The sequence below is a fragment of the Ceratina calcarata genome, unplaced genomic scaffold (assembly GCF_001652005.2).
Source record: "Ceratina calcarata isolate Rehan_Ccalc_2016 unplaced genomic scaffold, ASM165200v1 scaffold48.2, whole genome shotgun sequence".
Lineage (NCBI taxonomy): Eukaryota > Metazoa > Arthropoda > Insecta > Hymenoptera > Apidae > Ceratina > Ceratina calcarata.
The window spans coordinates 1,620,436-1,640,333 of NW_017172225.1; the positions used below are offsets into that span (position 1 = coordinate 1,620,436).

At 49.8% G+C, this 19,898-nt stretch overlaps 1 protein-coding gene across 2 annotated transcripts in view; it reads left to right on the top strand.

The window, feature by feature from the left end:
* Nucleotides 1-1,036: 1,036 nt before the first annotated feature.
* LOC108627811 (transcription factor Sox-8) overlaps nucleotides 1,037-19,898 on the top strand; it is a 37,594-nt gene continuing 18,732 nt past the window's right edge. Inside the window, exons 1-2 of one of the 2 annotated variants that reach the window (XM_026816031.1) lie at nucleotides 1,037-1,273; nucleotides 8,947-8,998. The gene's annotated coding sequence lies outside the window, so the exon portion shown is untranslated. Of the gene's footprint in view, nucleotides 1,274-8,946; nucleotides 8,999-9,069; nucleotides 9,164-19,898 lie in introns of those variants that run through there. The other variant, XM_026816032.1, reaches the window with a different exon arrangement.

Below are 19,898 nucleotides of genomic sequence, written 5' to 3' on the forward strand. Positions count from 1 at the left end.
AAATGCGTTATTAGGCACCCGTTCCGTAACGCATGAGATCGTCTTCGAATTCACCTCGACATTGACTTTAAGCGAATCGCGTTTCGTCGACCCAGCTGCGCCGTGTTCTCGGTATTTTCTTCGATAGGTGACAAAAGCTCAAGTTCGATTTAAAGGGAAGCAGCGGGAACAAAAGCGAACGATCGACAGACCGAAAGGAAAACATTGGTAAGATGTCGGGCGAGCGTTTATCGCGTGCGCGTGCGCGCGTCTCGCGTGTATGCAAGTATCGTACGCAATGTTCCGTGCGGAATAGTGCAGGGAAATAGAGGCAAAGTCTAAGACGAGGAACAAGAGAGTCAGCCATTTTATGAAACGGCAGAGCTGCCTCGTCCCATTGCCATGAGAGCGCGCAGTGCTCAGAGAGGATTTCGCGAAAAATACGACGCATCATCGTGGTTCGCGTGATTTTCCGACGTCGCTCGGCCACGGACGAGAGCCCGAAAACGGAGTACAGCACGGAGTAGAGTTGTCGCACCGTTTAAACCGGAGCGCGCGGTGCCGAGTCGCGATGCGCATCTAGCTCTCTCCGATAACGATAGACATCGGATTTCCCCGTTTTCCGTCGCTGCGCCATTTCATCTCCGTCGACCGAGTCGAATTTATGGTCGTGTAGTTTCGCGAGTGAGTTTCGAGTCGCGCGGTTCGAGCCACTTACGCTCGATAATACGTCCGTCCCATCTTTTCAATCCGCAATTTCCGTGTTTTCCCGACCTCGTGGCTTCTCCTCCCCTTTTTCCGTGTCCGCGCGCACGCCTCACGGTGTCGCGAAGGTGGCAGATGGACGAAAAGAGAGGCCGTCGGTGAACGAGGAACGAGGGGAGCGCGAACGGGGAGTCGGGCGCAAGGAGGAAAGAAAAGCGAGCAGAACTGGGAACCGAGAGAGAAGGAGCGAGCGTGGAAGGAACGGTGCGGGAGAGAGAGACTGGTGGGAGCGAGCGAGGATTGCTCTCCGGGGAGAAGGGGAGAAAGAGAGAGAGATAGAACAGGGAATCCACGAGCGATCGGCTGCCCTACTCAGTCCTCGTCGGTCTGCCAGTCCGTCGTCTACGTGTAAGTTTGATAGCTCGCGGGCCGCGTTACTCGTCAGTGTTTCTTGTGTGTGTTTCGCTTCCTGTACGGTCCTTCCTCACCTGCTACCAGACGCGTCGCACTTCACCGTTTACGACGCTCGAAGATTCTGAAAGGTACATTTTGGAAACCTATCGTCGCGTCTCACGGAAAGGAATAAAAGGTACGTGCGATTGCGACGAGTCGTCAATCTCGACAGAATCGAATGAAAATCGTTAGAACGTAATAGTCGTGTCTCTCGGTATGTCGTCGTCAATACGTTTCATAAGGTTGTTGCTTCGTAAACAGTAACGTTGCGAAATAGAACACGCGTCGATATCGTCGGAATGCACCAGCATTGTAGTTATAGTCGTACACTCTGCTGTGGTTCGCGCGCGAACTGCGCCTCTTTACGCGATCAGACTCGTTGCATTTCCGCAGCCACGTGTCGAATGACGTTTCATCGAAATATCCCGAGTACGATTCGCGGCTCGGATCCACCCAAGATTCCTCCCGTTTCGAATCAGACGAAGCCACGACGAACCCTGATCCGAGACAAATCAAAAGGCGGCTCTCGATAATGGAGCGTCGATCAGGTGCGAGACGAAATCGTCGCGGAGGTGAACGTACTCCGAAGCAAAATTTACGGCAGCCGCGCGTTAAGTTGCGCACGTGCGCAACCGTGTGCGTGCAGGGCCGAGTACGTTTGATGTTGGCGAATGGCGCAAATAAATCTGTGTATTATTAAATAGATAACGACCATAAATTTGGCCAAGTTACATAAAGGCGCAAAAGTGCGCGTTAAGGTCCACCGTTCTATTTTAGTACCGGCGACCGGCGTTCTACGAGCCACGGTTCTCAACCGCGTTTCTCGGCCTCTAAATACGGAACGGATATCGCTCGTTTAAAACCGAATCTTAACGAATCTCGTTATTCTTCATCGGGTTGAATGATGCGACGGTCGTTCGTTTTTCGACCAAGTTTTTCCACGCGCCACAAACGCGAGGAGTGGACGTCAGGTTCGAGAGCCACTGGGGAGGAAGTCATCGAGAACGCTGTCCCTGTTTATCGTTGCCCGTATGTCTATTTGCCTTTTATCAATTCTAGAAGCGATAATTTCTTTTCTAAATTGCGAGACCGTGGGGCCACATGCTCGGACGGGGTCTGTTCATTTATTCTCATAGGTTTTTTCCGTCATGTTCGTGGAACGAGCCCATGGTTCGAAAACGTGTGAACGATAAGCGCTCAAGATCAAACGAGATTCAACGTTCGGTCGGAGCTCTGAACGCGGTTCGAAGCCGCGCTGCACGGCGCAGTAGAATTGCCCGTTTGCGGTCAGACGCGTGGCTGCGCCCCGCGTCCTGTCGGCGAAGGATCGGAAATTCTACGATCGTCTCGACGGCCCGGTTGAAATTTTTCTGCGGCGCCCGGTCGCACCGTTGGCTCGCTTCCAACCGAGCCAGCACTGAGTTTCGTCTATTTTCGTTGATTCCGATCTTTGCGAGAAGGTAGCTGCATTCGGCGTTGCCTTTCCTCATTCACGATCTCCGGTAGCTTTCAATTCCCGAAACGTTCCTTCGTCGCTCTCAAGAAGTGACTTACCCCGTATGGTGATTTTCATTTGAACGGGGGACGTCGGGACGATCGAAAGGATTATCTGGATCGCGAACGATCAGAATCGCTTTTAACGATGACCCGTTCTCCGTTATTCCCGTTGGTTTTTTGCGTACATCGGTACTCGCGTTTTTGCTCGGCTCACTCGTCGAATGCACGAACGCAGATCGTCTCGGTCCGTAACGCGTCGCATGCAACAGGTATCTAGCCTGACGTCACGATTACGGCACGAAGAAAGAATGAGAAGTCGCGAGAGATAGAGAGACAGGGCCGGACGGGGGTGGGAGCGTAACGAATGACTCGATAGCGATGGTGGAAGTTCGTGTGCGCCGCGCCGCGCCAGTCGGCGACGGCGGAAGGGCCGCGGAATCATGCATACGTATACACGTAGAAGGCGGTCGCGCATGACTTTGGCCGTTCGCATTTTTCGCTCCGTCTCGCTCTCGCCCTTACACCTTCCTTCTTTTTTTATTATCTCTTCCTTCGCCACGCTTCTTTTGCTCCGCGTCTCTCGCATTGTCAGAGGAGAAGCGTATCACCGCGCGATGTCCTGACTTGTCAGCGTCATTCGACGCGTGCGTGCGGATATCGCCGCGACGATTTTCTATGTTCGACCGTGTTTTTCCCTCGGCGAGTGTTAGAGAAAAATCTGACAAAGCCGCCGTTACGCCCCGTCGAATGACTCGATAGTCGCAGTATCGCAGTCACGAAGTAGTGACTCACGGATCGCAACGATTCAAAGTTGAGAGATAATGCATGCACGCACGGTAGGAAGAGCCGAGAAGAGAAGAGGAGGACGTCTTCCGCGTTTTTCGTCGGATATCTGTTTTTCCTTCTCGGCACGTACTAGAACGGGCGTCGAGGGGACGAACAGTACCTGCCAGGTGTAACGGGGTGCCGGTAGAGGCGGCCGCTGCCACTATGGGAATTCTAATTAGAGATAATGACGTCATTAAGGTCTGAGCCACGACGAGACGGGACGGTCTGCTGCGCTTACTGTACGTGCATACTCTATTCCGAGTAGGTACGCGTGTATCGCCTCGCGCACATGCAAACCGGGCTTCGGCGAAGCGTTTCCGCGTCGCGTCGTCGACGTGCTACGCTCCTCTCGCTCGCCGCGAGAAAAGGCACGTTCGCCATCGAAAAAGCTCTTTATCGGACGAGCCAGCAGTAATTTTAGCATTGTCAAAAGGCACAGGCCAGCGTCTCCATTCATTCTTCACGCGCTATCGTAAATTGGTCTTTATCTGCTCGATTTAGGCCGTGACTTAATGAACAAAAATAAAACCGATACGTTTCACTCGATTTTTACTACGTTTTTTTGTCGTTTCGGTTCACTCATTGAGTAACCGAGCAGTTCCCTCGGTGCAGAGTCCAACGTGATAGCTTTTCGACCGCGTGACCAATCTTTGGACACACCGCGGTCTCCAATCGCAGATGGGTACACCGTCGTAAATTATTTCAATTCCACAGTTACCGCGAAAACGTGATCGAAGTTCTTCGCGGAAGTAACGCCGGACCAACGTCACCGGCTGTCGGTCGTTTCTACGCCCAGCGTCATGCGATAACTATGCGTTAGCAAAACTTCCAGGGCCGTCTTCGCGAATCTCGTTTCTATCCGTTCCGCGCCTTTTCGCGGAAGACCTCCGCTCAGCCGCTTCGACGGAAGCTGCTGGATTTCACGAGCTGCGTGAACGCGCACGCCATCCGTACGGGACTTGAAACGGCAAGCCGTCGCTAAACGGGGCCTTATATGGCGCAAACGTACTTGGGGGTCCCCCCGTTCCGTCACATTCCTCGAGTCGCTTCTCGAACTGTGCAACCCTTTATTAAACCCTGTCTCTTATTCGTATGTTTAAGAAGGTTTTCAGTGTCTCGATATATTTTCCATAAAGACTTTTGAATAGGCACGAGGATGGATGTATTCGAACGTGACTGATTTTTCTACCGTGCAATCGGTTTTCCAGCGACGTCGATATTACGCGTGCGTAGCTATGCGGAGTTTAAAGTCCTCGCGGCACAGTTTGAGAGCCGCTGGCATGCCTAGACGCAGTTACTGCCGGCATCGGCAGCAGCACCGTCCTCGCGATTGGCTCTTTAAACTTTAAAAGCCAAGCGCTGACCGCGAAACTATTGACGACCGGACAGGGCCGTCACCGATCGAGAGAACCCCCACCGGATGTTCCGCGACGAGACGGTGGTCCCTTTCGAATTTCCTCCCCACCAGCCGTTTGCTCACCTCGCGATTTCACGCGATCTCCGTGGCATCTTCGTCTCATTCGCGGCGCGGAGCCGCTCGCGAAAACCGTCTTCCTTCGTAGGACGTCTCGCTGCCACGCGGTTATGCAAAACAATTATCGTGGAATGCGGTCAGCTGTTCCGAGACGCGCGTTGACGTCATGCGGTTAACGCGTGCGCGAATTCTTGCGGGCTCCTACGCACGTGCGTCGGCCGGCTACGTGACCCTGCGCGAACCCTTTCCTCCCTTCTTCTCATCTTCCCGTTGAAATATCCGTGCCCGGGCTAATTAGAGAAACGCGCGACGCGACGCTTCCGTTTTCCGCTTGCGTAACGAGACACGCCTCGTCCTTGAAAGTTTTACACGTGTCGGAGTTACATCGGCTGTGAACCCATTCGGTGTAAACACGGACCACGTTCTTTTATCGCACGACGAACCGCGTCAATCTTTCTTTTCGTCGAAACGATTCGACGATAGCCGATAATAGATTCGTCGCGGAAGGAGCGCTTGAACATTGTACCCCGTTTCTCTCCGCGAGGGAACATTAATTGTTGCTTAAACAGCCGTATCTGTACAAATATTTTCTCGTTACACAGAGGACAGGTACGCGGCGCCGGGTTCGGCTCTTTCAGAGACGATTTCATCTGTGGAAGTCGATCGCGCGTCGTGGGAACTCGAGGCGATTTTACCAAACGGAACTACGAGAGAAAGAGAGAGAGAGGCGCGTGCGGGGGACAAGTAGGTCGATCGTCGTCGATAGTAGCGGTCTTTAAAAAATTAGCGAGCTTCGGCCCGCGCGTGGGTTCGTTCAACTTTGGCTGGCCGCTCGCACGCGGCGAGAATATTTCTCCCTCTTCTGTAGATCTCGCATCCCTCTCCCTTTCATCTAGCTCCTCTGATCTCGTCTCCTTCCGCGAGAAAGAACGTTCCGCCCAAGTGACTCACTATTGCCTTTTTTTCATCGTTTCTCTCGTTATCCACGGTACATATTCGCACTGGTGTAAACCGCATCTTCCAAAAGATCAGATCCATGATCTCATCAGAATCCGTAACTTTAAAATCCTGTTTTTAACACACGTGAGACCGTCGTTCTGTTGAACGAAAACGTATGAGGCGTCCCAAAATTCAGTCTCGCATGCGTCAAAACAGAATTCGATACAGAGACTGGAATGCGGATCGAATTGGGTGAACGATTCATCGAACTCGAGTTATCACGATTAGCTAACCGACAAGGCCACTGAATAGACGAGTGTAAGTACGCGGATAAGTGTGTTTGTTCTGTAGTAATCGGGTCCCGGATCGGGCAATCAGCAAAGTCTTATTGCTTGGACCGGCACAGAGAGAGAGAGAGAGAGAGAGAGAGAGAGAGAGAGAGAGAGAGGGCGAGAGGGAGAGAGTCAGGGACGTACGTATCCAAACGCGCGGTACACAGTTGTGTGCGATGCGAACCGCAGCGTGGGAACTCCTTCGAGGCACAGAGGTTCTCAGTTTCGAAGCGGAAACTGGCCCCTGGTCTCCTCCAAAAAATCGATAGATTCCAAGTTTAAGTGGAGCAGGTCAATGATAACGGCGACGCAGGGATTGCAGCGGCATTATTTCGATCACAGAACTCCCTTCGTTTGCATTCTACTTCCCGGAACGATATTTCGGTGGGCCATTGGCTGAAACTCTAATTGGAAGAATCGTCGCCATTGATACGGCCGTAGGAACTGCCAAAGACGGAGGAACGAAATGGTAGCCGACCGGACGTCTTCGCCTCCTCCGGCTGGTGCTTTATTTGGCGAGTTTTTGCCGTGCTTTACGAGCGCCTTAGCGGTGCTTTTTATAGCCGGCTCGGTTCACAATGCCCCATCACTGCCGGATTTTTACAGACATCCTTTATCTAAGCGGTAGTAGGTATCGGACGTGTGGGTACTTTGCATACAAGTCGTTATTAAACGTACATTTAGAACGGAGTCGAGCGAGAATTTTTAAATTGCTGATGACAGTGGCTGGCAGACGTTTCGTTTCCTGGCCAGAGGACGGGTTTACTCCGTCGTTCGCGCGTCGACGACGCTCATTGCGAAATCGATTCGGTGATTTCACCGATCGGAAATGTTCATCTCGAGATTTATCTCGTTTCAAGGATACCCGCGCATAGGAGCGACGCTATTCACTTGTGCCGCGGCCGATGCCAGTCGCGGGCATGTGCGTGCACGTGTCTCTCTGTGTAAGTACCACGTCCTGTGCCGCATAGATCGTTCCCTCTTTCTCTCGCCATTCAGCGACTCGCAATGAATGAACCGCAAACTCTTGGTTCGCTCCGTAGTAAATACTTTTTTCCCACACGTCCGCAGCCGACAATGGCCACCGTCCAAGGTTCGAGGGCGAACCTACCTTTTTCAATTTTCCATCGGAAACAGACGACGCAAGTGGTCAGGCATTACCATGCTTCGAAGGGTTAACGAACTCCGGTCTCCTAGACAGCGTAACAACGTTCGGTGGGTAAAGAGGGGCCTTCCCGGTCCTCCGCGTCTCACCCGACGACGGGCGCAGATAGGGTCCGTTAGTCGAACGTGCGAAAAAATGCTCGATTATCCGCGCGCAATTGATCGCGAATAATTGCGCGCGATAGTTCGATCTTCTTCAGGTAGCCAAGCGAATTGGAACAAATGCTCGAGTTGCAGAATTAGCAACGAACAGGCCCGTTATTTTCACCGTTAACGCATCGGCCGTGCGCGCGGTTGATATCGCCTATATGTAGAAGGCGAATAAGAGATAAAAGGTTTGCGTCATAACGCCACCTGCGCCAAGTTCTTGCGTAAAATACCTGGACGCGTACATATAAGTGCATTCGACGGGAAATCACGTTCGTTGCCCAAACCGATCCTCGCCACTTCATTTTCTAATACCTCCCACTAGTTCACCTGGAACAAGATCGGTATCGTTGCCAGCGGGGCACTGGGAATAAAGTAATTCGCCTCTCTCCTTCGCGTCGAACGGAGGCGTCGGAATTCTTATCAAACGTTTGCGTCAGAAGAGTTGACCGCATAGGAAAAAAGTTCTGTCCGCGGAGAACGCCACGATACGGAAAGCAATCTATGCCGCGTTTCTCTTGTCTCTTTAAATCCATGCATCGGCCTCGTGTTCCGTAAGAAAAACCGCTCGTTCGCGTGTACCCTGCCCGCCCAGACACCGGACGTTGCGAAACTCGAGAAACCGATGCGACGTCTATTCTAATTCCCGTTTAGAAGCGAAAGCGAATGCGTCAGGGATTTTTATCCAGGCTCTACGTTTCTTTGTCTGAACGTTAAATAAAGTCTCCTATCGCCCCGAGGGTTAAGAATGAGCTGGCGTTATTGAAAAAGGAGAACGCGACGGAAATTGCGGTGGACGCGGAGAGCCTGTTCTATCGTAATCGGTAGCGATGCGAGTGTCCGCCCACTCAACGCACACGCGTCAGTCCCTCCGCAGCGATGCAGCGCATAACTTTACAAAATCCATATCGTTCGATGTGAATGTGAAACAGCATTGACATTTTTTTTTAAAGCGAACGCACGAACTGTTGCGCACTGTTCTCTCCCTTCGACGCAAGGCGGGTGTTGCAAAAAGAGGAGAGAGAAAGAGAGAGCAGTGGCTCGGTAATGAATGGATTAAACAGCCTGACGTCACAGGATGGATTATATAAACGGTGGTGCGCGTGACATCGGACGTAGGAAGGAAGTTGGCTTCCTTTCGTACCTAGAAGGTATTCGTCCATACGTTCGTACAATACGTACACGCATGCGTATGCATAAACGCGCGTACGCAAACAATTTCGTAGCGGAGGGGTCCCCGTTCATTTAAAAGCGGACGAACTTTGTTAGAATCCCAATGACGACATGCCCGCTCCTTTTAAAGCTTCCCTTCGTCGATGCCCACGACCCTTTTTCTTCTTTTCTTTTTTACCTGCTCCGATTGCGCGTACATCCCTCCTCGGTGCGCGTACGCACAGGATACAGCATTCTCTTTTCTTTCTGTTACAGATCTCGGGAGCGAAACGGCGAGACCTTTACCGTTCTCGATCGCGTACCAGAGGTATGTTCAGTCGACCAATTAGTTCTCGGCGTTAACGCGGTTTCGTTTCTTCGTCTTTTTCACAGTAATCAGCGAGCTTGACACCTGTCGTTTTATCAGAAGCAATCGTTGATCCGTCGATCGTTGAATTCGGCTGGCCTCTAAATTTAGGGTATCTGATCAAAGGTAAAATCGGTCGTTTCGACGCTTATACACATATTTTTGACTCGGATCCAGTCGGGCCGCAGTAGAAACGGCGGTTCGTGGTCAGACGGCTCGCGACCCAGTTTCTCTTCGGCCTGCAGCACGCGGAAAGATCCGGGCACGTGTTTACGGATTGGGACAGACGCGGCTCCGCTCCGGGTGGTGCCGGTTATTAACGCGTGTAGTCTGGGAGCCGTCTGCGGGTCGACGTCCCGACGCGACGCGCAGAAATAGAAGCGCCGCGACGCTCGTTAAATTCCGTCACCTACGATCCGCTGACCATCTCCGCGGGCCTCACCAGATTCACCCGAATCTCGTTCGTGCTGGATTTAAAACGGTTGCGCTTACGTTTTGCCCGTCTCCTCCTCGATCGTTCGTCAGGTTCGCCTGATCGCCAAGATATTGAAGCGCGATCTTCGGGACGTGTAAATAGTAGTTAGTTCGGGTAGCGTTCGTAGGTTTTTTCTACACGCGGTTCGTTCTCGTGAAAGCTCCAAACGATCACCACGGGGCTGGTTAACGGTCACCCTCCTAACACTCGAAGAAGGGCAGGTGCCTGGTCCGGTTTACAAGGGAAAAGGGCAGCTGGTCTTAGACGCGGACCTCTCTCTTCCTCGGAGGAAGAGCAAGAAAGAAAGAGGTGGCGAAGGAAGGGATGCGGTTCGCTGCTAAGGTAAACGATATAATGGGGACGTAACAGTGGGTCCTTTTCAGAGGCAGATGTCCTGCCCGAGACACGTGCCCATCCTGAGCTCCCTTTTTTCGGCCTCCTCCCTTCTTTCTTCGTCACGATTAGGACTCGAGGAGCGGGAACGCGAGCGGAAAACTTCGGAAGGGTCTCTCCTCGCTTCTTTTCTTTCTTTAGTTTTCCTTTTCTCTCTCTCGTCCGGGAGGGGAGGTGGCCAGCTGCTGCTCTCGTTCCGGCGAATCGCACCGGTGCATCGGCCACCGCATCGATCATATTATACCAACGAGGATGACGCAAACCGGCGTCTATTATCCTCGTGAAACTCGTCTAGCGGGATCGCAGCGATCTTTTCGATACCCAAAGACGGGACCCTCGAAGGAAGCGACTGTCCTTCGGGCAATTTCCCTGGGAGCGAGCTTTGGCCGGTTGCGCGTAGGAATAGGAATCGAAAGTTTGCCAAGCCGGTTTCGCTCGGAGATAGAAGATGGGGCGCGGGGCGGAGAGGCAAATTCTTTCAAACGGTTGCACGGTTGAAAGGTGCATTGAAGATTTCGTGGAAGCCGTGCTTCTTCCTCGTCCCTGTTTCGCGGGCTGCATTCAAGTTCGCTCGCTGCCTGAGAGCCTCTGCCCGCGGCGTGCGACTTTTTGAGTCGCTTTGGTCCCACGCTGAGACTATGCTCGTTCTCTACGTACGTACACGTTCGTCTCTATGCGCGTGGACACGTATATGCGCGCACATAGAAAACCGCGGCGCACCTGCGATTTAACGTGCATTCTTATTTTGAAAATTCGTCTCGTTCGTTCGGCACGGTTCCTGCTCAGTACGATTCTCGGTATCAGCGATTCCTAGAACGTAACCGAACTATACATCGTTCATGCGTTACTCGTACCACCGCGTCACCGTCAGGCCGGCAGTCTTTATTATTACGCGCGGGAGCAAAAGACGATAAAACTCGTCTCGTAAAAACGGAATGCCGCCCAACGAATCCGTGCCAAGGTTCCGCTTTTCGCGTTATTCTCGTACCTACGCCTTCTCCAATTTTTGTTCGGCCACGATCTTTCCTTTTACGTACGGTGCCCGATAGGATCGCGATTATCAAAATAATTATGAACGTTTCTAACGTGCTTCGTCCGACGCGTTATATGTGTACACCAGATAAAAATCGATTCTATTTTCTCTCGTCTTTCCTGTTTTCGTCACCGCGGAAAACGATTTCGAATTCAAAGACGAGTCCGTCGCGGAACGCGAGGCTGATCTCGATCACCAGGCGGCTCCTGTGTATCGGGAACGCGGCGAGATTGACAATGACATAACGCACACGACGCCACCGGGCCCTCCATTATTCATCGGGATCATCGACGCGAATTATCATATTATAATGGCGGCATCGGTATTCGTAACCTTGAAACCGAACTGCCTCCTCGGATCGATCTCGATCCATACCGTCGTCGCTCGCCTAGATCCTCTAGCCGAGAGAGAAGAGAATAGTAACGAGAGTCGAGGGATCTTACTGACCGCAACCCAGCCAGCCAGCCAGCCAGCCAGCCAGCCCCGGCTTTCGCGATCGTTTCTCAGTCTCGCGCGCGTTTGGTATTCCGCGCGGCGTTCACACGATGATACTCGTGGCGTACTTCCACGACACTCGAGGAGATCGATCGACGACGACGGGCCCCGTCTTCGTACGCTCGTGACGGAATGCGTTCCCGTAGGTTGAGTAACGCGCCGCGAAGCGTGTAGGAAGGGTTACGATCCAAGAAACGGAGACGTAGCCGCAGATAGTTTCTCAACCTCAGACCCCGTGCGGTCCGCGTTTTCAAAAATTGAACTTCCGTGTAAAAAGGAAGTCTTGAATTATTTAACACGTAGAATCAGTAACGACGGTCGTACGAAACGACTGGTCATATCTAACTATATTAATACGTTTTATGGAACTAATTAAGTCGATAGAGTTTCCAACGGGATGAACAAACGACACGTTGTTTCGCATGACAATTTTTATTGACGACTGTCGTGTACGCTTGTGTGCGGAGAGTTCGTAACACCTGAATAATAGTAAGCCAGGGTGTACTCGTTGGAGTGTCTCCCACGGCAGGGCCGCGCGTCGACCGCATTCCACTCGCGGACCCTTTCCACCGCTACCGCTGCTGGGTGATCGACCCTAATCGCCAAATTCGATCTCGAATTATCGTCGTCCCCGGTCTCTCACGCGCACGTTTCACTTCTAGAAAAAGTAACCGGCTCGCTCTCCTTTCTCCTATCCACGAATCCGTTCGTCAACGTTTCTCGCTCTCACGACCGTTCCCTTTGGTTCGTCGCTGTTCGTTTTCGATCGAGGAACATCGAGTATGTTAATTGACGGTGTACGAAGGAATCGGTGGTCGGGCAAATGGAAGCGGAGGCTTTAGTGACAATAGCGGTGGTGATAGCATTATTAGTAGCAGTAGAAGAGGCACGAACTGCAAAGTGGTAGTAGGTGGTGATGCTGGTAGGTGGAACACGATGGTGATTCGGTGAGCACCGGGTCGGGGCTCCCTATAGTCGACGCAGACCGAAGGGAAACAGAAAAGAAGGGAAGAGAAGAGAAGAGAAGGCGGAGGAGGTCGATCAGGAGGTGAGGAGGCAAGAGTAAACTCGGCGACTGGACTCGTACCTGCATTCCATTCCCACTGGCCGCGTAGGTCCTTGTATAGGTGGTCGTCCTCCTCCTCCTCCTCCTCTTTCTGCTTGGACTCCTGGCTCCTTCTCCAGGGAGTCCTCGCCGGTCGTTCCCTCGTCTTGATCTTCGTCCTCGTTCATACGTTTGTTCGTCCGTTTGTACTCGGGTTCTTTTGGTCCTCGGCGACTATAATCGTGTCTCGACGAGCCGATGGAGACGTTTCTGCGCGTGTCCTCGCGTGCCTCCTTCGCCAAATGATATCTTATCAAAAACGGCGTGCACGTCGCCGCGTCCAAGCAACGTGTCTCGATCCGATTCCTCCCGCGGCTCTCCTATCCTCGGGCCACGGTGAATTTTCAAGGGTTTTATCTTTATTCGATCGCGAGGCAGAGAGAGGCCGGAGAGAGAGGCTGTTCGATTCTCACCGATCGAGTTGCCCTTTTTACTTTATTCGAAAAATTATGGCGCACCGTTTCTCGACGGTCCTACTTTTTCGCAAACCCCCTACTCCCCGGTCTCGGCTCTTTCCCCGGGACTCGTGCTCTCTCAGCCTGCTTTGACTTCGTCTTCTTGACTTCGTCACTTCGTCTCCTCTCTCTCTTCCTCCCTCGTCGTTCCTCTTCAGTTGCCAACCGGATCGGCCCGAGAGAGCCTCTCGAGGAAGATCGTCGGGTCTAAACGTAGACCATCTAGCTTTTCAGACTTCGCGAAAGGAGGTCGCGCGCTGGAGGATGCAAAAGCGTAAACGGCAACGTTTCATCTCGTCGATCGTTTTTCCCTCGCGGTTCCTTAAAGCCCGCCGCATCTGCGCCGTCGCCGGACGAGTATAAACTCGGCGGAGTTATTCCAGAGCTACGATCCTCTTAATTAGAGCAATTAGCCGTTCCGAAAATAGAAGGGTGACGCAACCCGCGAGATGAAGGCGTCGCGGGATCGCTCGAACCACGCGGCTGCCTCGTCTCCTGTTCCCAGGGGTTTTCCTGTTCGCGAGCTCTCCGTTGCTCGAAACTCGGACTGACGGAAGGTAATTCGCGGAAGGAATTCGCGAAAGCGAGGAGCAACGACCACCGATCAGTCGCACGCGTGCGAGTTACGTGACAATATGCCCCCGTTGCTCCGTTTTGAGGTTGAACTACCGATGCTAATGACGCGAATGCCAGGCTACCGCGCGCTAGTCGTTCGTAGAAAGTTCACCAACCTCGGGTCGATGTTTCGTTTCGTGGCCCTCTTTCCCCTCCTTCTCTTTCCTGTACCGATAGTCTTTTGCCACCTCGATCGACGTAACGAAGTACCGTGCGTTTACCGCTCGTTCCGGCACCGAAAACGTGATTTCGCTTCAAAGTTTTTAGCACATCCGTGTGCCCGATAACGGATCATAAAGTGGAAAACGCTGATACAGGTCGGACGGAATCCAGGTATTTTAAAATCGACGAAATACAGTGCACCGTTCGTCTTAATAATAATTGTTTAAGGAGTAAGATTCTATCGTAGAAAAATTGTAGCGTTGACAGAAGCTCGTGAGCATCGTCACGAATGCATGCGTGTGTGCCCACATTGATCCACATCCATAGGCGAGATTCTCTGGAGGGATCTGTCACGCGTACAAATAGCTGACCTCGCTTCGTCGCCTCTATCAATGGCTCGACGCTGGTCTGAATGACTTTTACGCCTCTTCCTCTTACTACGCCCTGTCGCAATCGCGTGATAGCCTTCGTTCCGCGTTTCTTTATCCCATCGCCCCGTTCATATTTCTCTTTTTGAGGTGATCGCGTTCCTTAAAATAATTCATATCGTTTCTCGTTAAAAAAAGAAAATAACGATAATTGATAAAAGCAAAGGTGAACATTTTTGTACGTCTTCGACTGACAAGGAAAGAGCGTATGATTCGTTTTGTAATATCATCATGTGATTCACTTTTATCGAGTGTCGCAGGCCTTTAAATGATCCATGGATCGCGATCTAGCGTTCTCAATGAGGGGTAACGTGGTCGGCCGTCGGTAACGAAGTCTGCTGCCTTGCTACGTCCCAGTAACGCTGATAGTTAGGGACCTTACTTATACCTATTGATAAGTCCGAGTCTTCTACTGGTCTCTGTATTCCCTACTCTACCCACGACTATACCTTCCGAGACTTGACCGACGTTGACTCGTACTACTGTCAGTACTTTCATCTCATGAGCCAAGTGTTTGGCGTCCGATTTGAAATTATTGACCTGCACTACTGCAAAACCTTCCTAATATTCATAGTCGGAAGTCAAAGCAAAAGGATTACTGATCGCGTTAGGATATTATTTATGGAAGCGTCGGATTGAGATGCAATCTTTTCCCTGATGTTCTTATTAAAACACTCGGACAGTGGTGTATGTAAGAAAGAATTTGCATCCTTTTTTCGAATGAGAACTTCACCACCGACGTCGAACGATCGTTGCGGTATTCTGTTAATTGCTCGTTAATTTTTATGACCGGCCGAACGAGAGGAGGAGCGCATGTTGTGGTCACATTACATTAATTAGATAAAAGTAGGGACTGAATTCTCGGAAGGATTCGAAATCGTTACGATATCAGGCATCGTATATCTTCGTCAATTTCCTTCGCAATTAGACGCAATAATATTAAAACGACGTGCCGCGTTCCGCTTCTAACATAAATCAAAAACGTTCAGATTTCGTTATTACTTTATTCACGTAGAGATTTCGATCCTTTGAGATTTCTATTCCAAGTTCCGCTGTGGTCGAAGGTTCTTTTTGATTTTATTCACTTCATGGAATGTCTCGGGTCGCGGGGTCGCTCGTATCTTTATCGGGACTCGGTGTAACCGTCGACGCGTTATCAGAGCCAGTCGATGATAGCGCACGTGCAATATATTATGAGTATACGTCGACGGATCCTCACGTTCGGTTATTAGCGAAGTTTCGCACGGAAAAAGAAATCCTGCCCGATTCTGTTTGCTGCACGCGACATTTATGAATTGCCGATCGTCGTAGCCTCGTTATTAATGAGCCGCGTTATCGCGTTCCGAGATACTAGAAACGTTATCGATGCGAAAAAGTAGCAGACTTCTGCTGGGAACGTTTATGGTATCTAGCGATTGCTGAAGTTTTCAATCTGAACGACTTCTCTTTAGTTTAGAATAATTTAATTAAGTACACCAATGGATAATCCACTTTTACGTCAAAGTCGGGAATTGTAAAATAATTCTGGACGAACTGATCGAAGTGTATCGTTCATTGGTTCCAATCTCAATCGTGTCTGCATTGTCTGTTTCATCGTAGGCAACAGGTGTAGGAGCCAGGTCAGACGAAACTGGTTTTCACAATGATTTGACAGATTGATTTGATTCTGAGATCATTGTGAAAGCTGATTTTGTTTCTAAAGTCGTCGGGCACCGCCTTCGCTGGAAATCGATTCTGATCTTGGAAACGATATCGAGAAAACGCGAACGGATTCTGGTTACGGTATAATTGTTGACGGATAAATAAATGGAGCGGACAAAGGAGGCTCTGTCTCTCGTCGGCGTTGCCCGGTCTCGGCAGCACGCGCCTCGAAATTTATGAGACGTCGAGGGGAAAGAGGACGGAGGATGACGACGCGAGAAGAAAATCTGCATCGCGAACCTCGCGAAAGACAATCAAGTACAATCGGAGGTATTGTCCTTGGGGGAAAATGGAAAATCCAGCGAAGCTCGGGTTTCCGCAGTGCGAGCCCGGCCGAGGGAACGCTCGTTCGCCAATTAAATATCTGGAGCGCGAACGAGCGATGCGGTTTTTTGTCGGAATTTCCGGTAGCGATTTATCAAACGGGAAAGATCGTATCGGGCGAAGAGGCAACGTGCAAGAAACGACTTCTCGCGGAGAAACGCTGAAGAGGAGCAGCGAACGAAGAAGAGGATCGCTCACGAGTGGCAGCTTCGGAGCAAATCGCCGGGCAAAGACGTTCGCGTAGGCTATGCACGCTCGAGCGCTATCAAATGTCAAACGAACCGAACGTAAGAAAAACCAAACGTCCGTGGGCTGCTCTCTAGCAGCCACGAAACTTTTGAGGGAACGCAGCTGGGCAAGAGAGAAACTCTAGATCCGACCTTTCGACGATGAACACCGCCACTTTTCGGCTCTTGGCGCGTCAAGATCCTGACAGCTCGAGGAAACCGAGCCGCGCGGAGCGTCCTCGAACCAGCTCCAACCCCTTGCTCATCCTCCGATTCCTCTCCACGAGGATCAGGTTCGTTTCCAGGACGTACTCTGACTCGCATCTCTCTGTTTCAGATTCCTGCGACGATTCGCCTCGAAAGGACTCGCCTGCGTTTCAAGACACGACCCCGTTCGATTCATGTAACGATTAATGTAATAAAGCACCTCATGTCCGAATGATTATTTGATCAGTCTAACGTTCGACTATGTAATCTTGTTATGACAGATGTGATTAATTAAGTGGCAGTCGTCCTATATTTTCAATACTTCTCGCTAGACTTTAGTTAATCTGAAACTTTGGTGGAGACTTCGAAAATCGTTAAATATTTTGTCGAGGATGAAAATGTTTTGTAAGGCTGTTTGTCACGCATCGACGAGAAGAGAGAACGACTGCCACTTCGGTTTATGTACGTATTTCTTTTCAGTGACCGAGCGCGGTGGCTCGTAAAAAAGCCCTTGGCAAATTGGGCCACGAGACCGGACACGGTCGTTCTCGTGTTTCGAACCGATGGACCTATGCTCGGATCTTGCCACAACGGCCAAAACTACGCGAGATTTATTCCCCGTCTCTCTCTGTTCCTATATGCTACGCGTGTCGTCTTCCTCGACGTATTTTGACAGGGCCACAAGGAAATTTATTATATGGGGTGCAAAAGTGGTGGCCCGCCACCGTTTTCAGCTATTAGACGAAACAAATCGTTCCTCGTTTACGAGCGACCCTCCTGACCCGAGACGCCGTCGTTAAACACCAGTTTTTTTATCCCTCATAATCAGAAATCATGTAATTTGTAATTCCATTTAGAGAATAAGAATAATCCTACTTAAACCCAACATAATAAAAATATGTTTAGTTGCGCGTATCGTTCTCTTTTGTAATCTTATTTTAATCGACCTGGTCCACTTGGATATTTTCCCTGAGAATAAAATACGAGAAGGGTGGGTCGTAAAGAACGAATAATCAGCCACTTGACGAGTCAAACTTCTCCTTCGTTATCGATCCAGAAAACCTATCACCCAAAGCAAGAATTTTACGAGTGGGAGCCGTTAAGCGACCTCGTAAAAGTATCCGGCGATTTTCCGGAAAACTCGTAAATTCTCCCGACCACTTGTAACTTCGTTCGTCGATTGTACACGTACGCTCAGAGAGGTATTTTTATTTTCCCCAAATGATCTACAGAGGTGGGGAACGTGCGGCCTTCTCGTACGGTTTCAAATTTTATTTATATTTTGATATATTTAATTACTTTCAAGCAACAAACAAATGCAAATATCCTACTAACTTAAATTTTCCATCAGATTTTAAAATTATTTTCCGTATTATTGCTATGTAAGTTATTTATGACTTAATATCATTATTTTTCTACTGTGTTCCTTTATAAGGTAATAAATTTATGTAAAAACTCTTCTACGAATATTATTTTTATTTGAAGTGGTATTTAAATATGTAGTGGTTTATTAAAATTTAAACATCTGGATGAATATATATATACTTAAACAACAGTATTGTATCAAGTACAGTACCAGCAGTAAAATATAACAAATTATAGTCGTCTCCTTTTTTACTGCTTAATTCAAATGTGGCCTCCAGTGGTAAAACGGTTCCCCAGCTCTGATCTAGTTCATTATTTCGTGTGAGACGTGGACCCGCGAACAAATAATTATTAAAAATGTATTATTTTCTTGATCTTCGTTTAAATCGAATTCGTTGTTCGTGCTCGGCCGGCGCTGTTACATCGCACGTGCGCCTCGCGTCTCTCCGGTTCTTTGGTCGCACGGATATGCGCACCATCGCACAAGCGATTCGCTCAACTTGCCGGAGATATTGCTCGTTCTGCCGGTGTTCTTCCCTGGACCCTGGATAATGTCGGCCGCGTGCGTCGTCGGTCCGGCAACGGGTCCGAGAGCTTTTATCGGGGCCGAATCGACTTGCTGGCCACATGTGTACCGAGCAAAAAGTCCCTCCGTCAGTCTTCTCCGCCCGCACCTCGTTCTTCTCCTTCTTTCTTTTCGTTCATGGACAACCGTTTGGTCAGCCCGTTCATTATCAGTAAACTGCGGATTTTTATGCAAAATGTTTCTGATATCAATTTCAAATTTCGATCTCGATTTTCCATATTACATGCAGTCTTCATACCGTCTGCATCTGCATAGTTTTATAAGTAAATAAAATTCCCAGTCTGATTATTATTATTAACGAATAGGCTGTGAATAGTTTCAAATTTTCTTCAAATGTACATAAATGTCCTCGGCTATCCTTTTTAATTATGTACCTTGAAACACGTTGCGTAGTGGACGATGGACCGCCAATCTCGAGTTGTAAATTATAATACATATAATAATAGCCGAGGACATTGTAATCGGGACAGCAATTAGTATCAGTCGAGTTTATTGCGCTCCACAGTTATCTGTGTTTTCATATTAACGCGAAATTGTAAACAAACGTAAATTGTCATCGCCACCGTGGCCGGGATTTAGAATTTAAAAACTGCGGGATATCCGTTTGTATAAGAAACGATCGGAGGGATGAAGGATGCAATTAATTATGGTAAGTTGAAGAGAGCAGATCGTCTCGACGCCGTTATCGCGGTGGGTTATTGCGTTTTACAAATCGAGGTCCGTGCGAGGGGGAATTATAAAGGAAACGGAGGCCTTGGATGGAAGGTAGGGACGACCTAAAGGGTCTCTGGACGGTATCTACGATCGGCGAGAAACGAAGACCGGAGCAAATTCAAACTGGGAAAACGTACAAACAGAGAGGGATTCTTTCCGAGAAGCTAGCGGCCGCTGGCTGTCTCGTATCTCGAATCACTCTCTGCCAAATGCCAATTATCTTGAGTCGCTGCTAGCAATTAACAGGCCAGCGAGGAAAAATATCCGGCTTATCCCGTGGCTCTCCGCAACGATTCCATCGTCGGATCTCTCGCTAACGCCTCGTGCTCCGATAGACAACTTCGATCGAATTTTTTTTTCAAAATTGCGAAAAATGCTTGAAATAAAAGTTGTTTTCCTTCTAACTTCGATATTTAACGAGTTACGTATGATTATTTGGCATTTTATTGATGTTGACAAAATCCGACCACCCCAGCGTCGAAACGGCGAACTTTTGGCAAAAAAATTAGTTTTTCCTTAATTCCTCATAAACCGTTGAATCTACGGGAAAATTGTATATGACCTTTCTTATAGAGG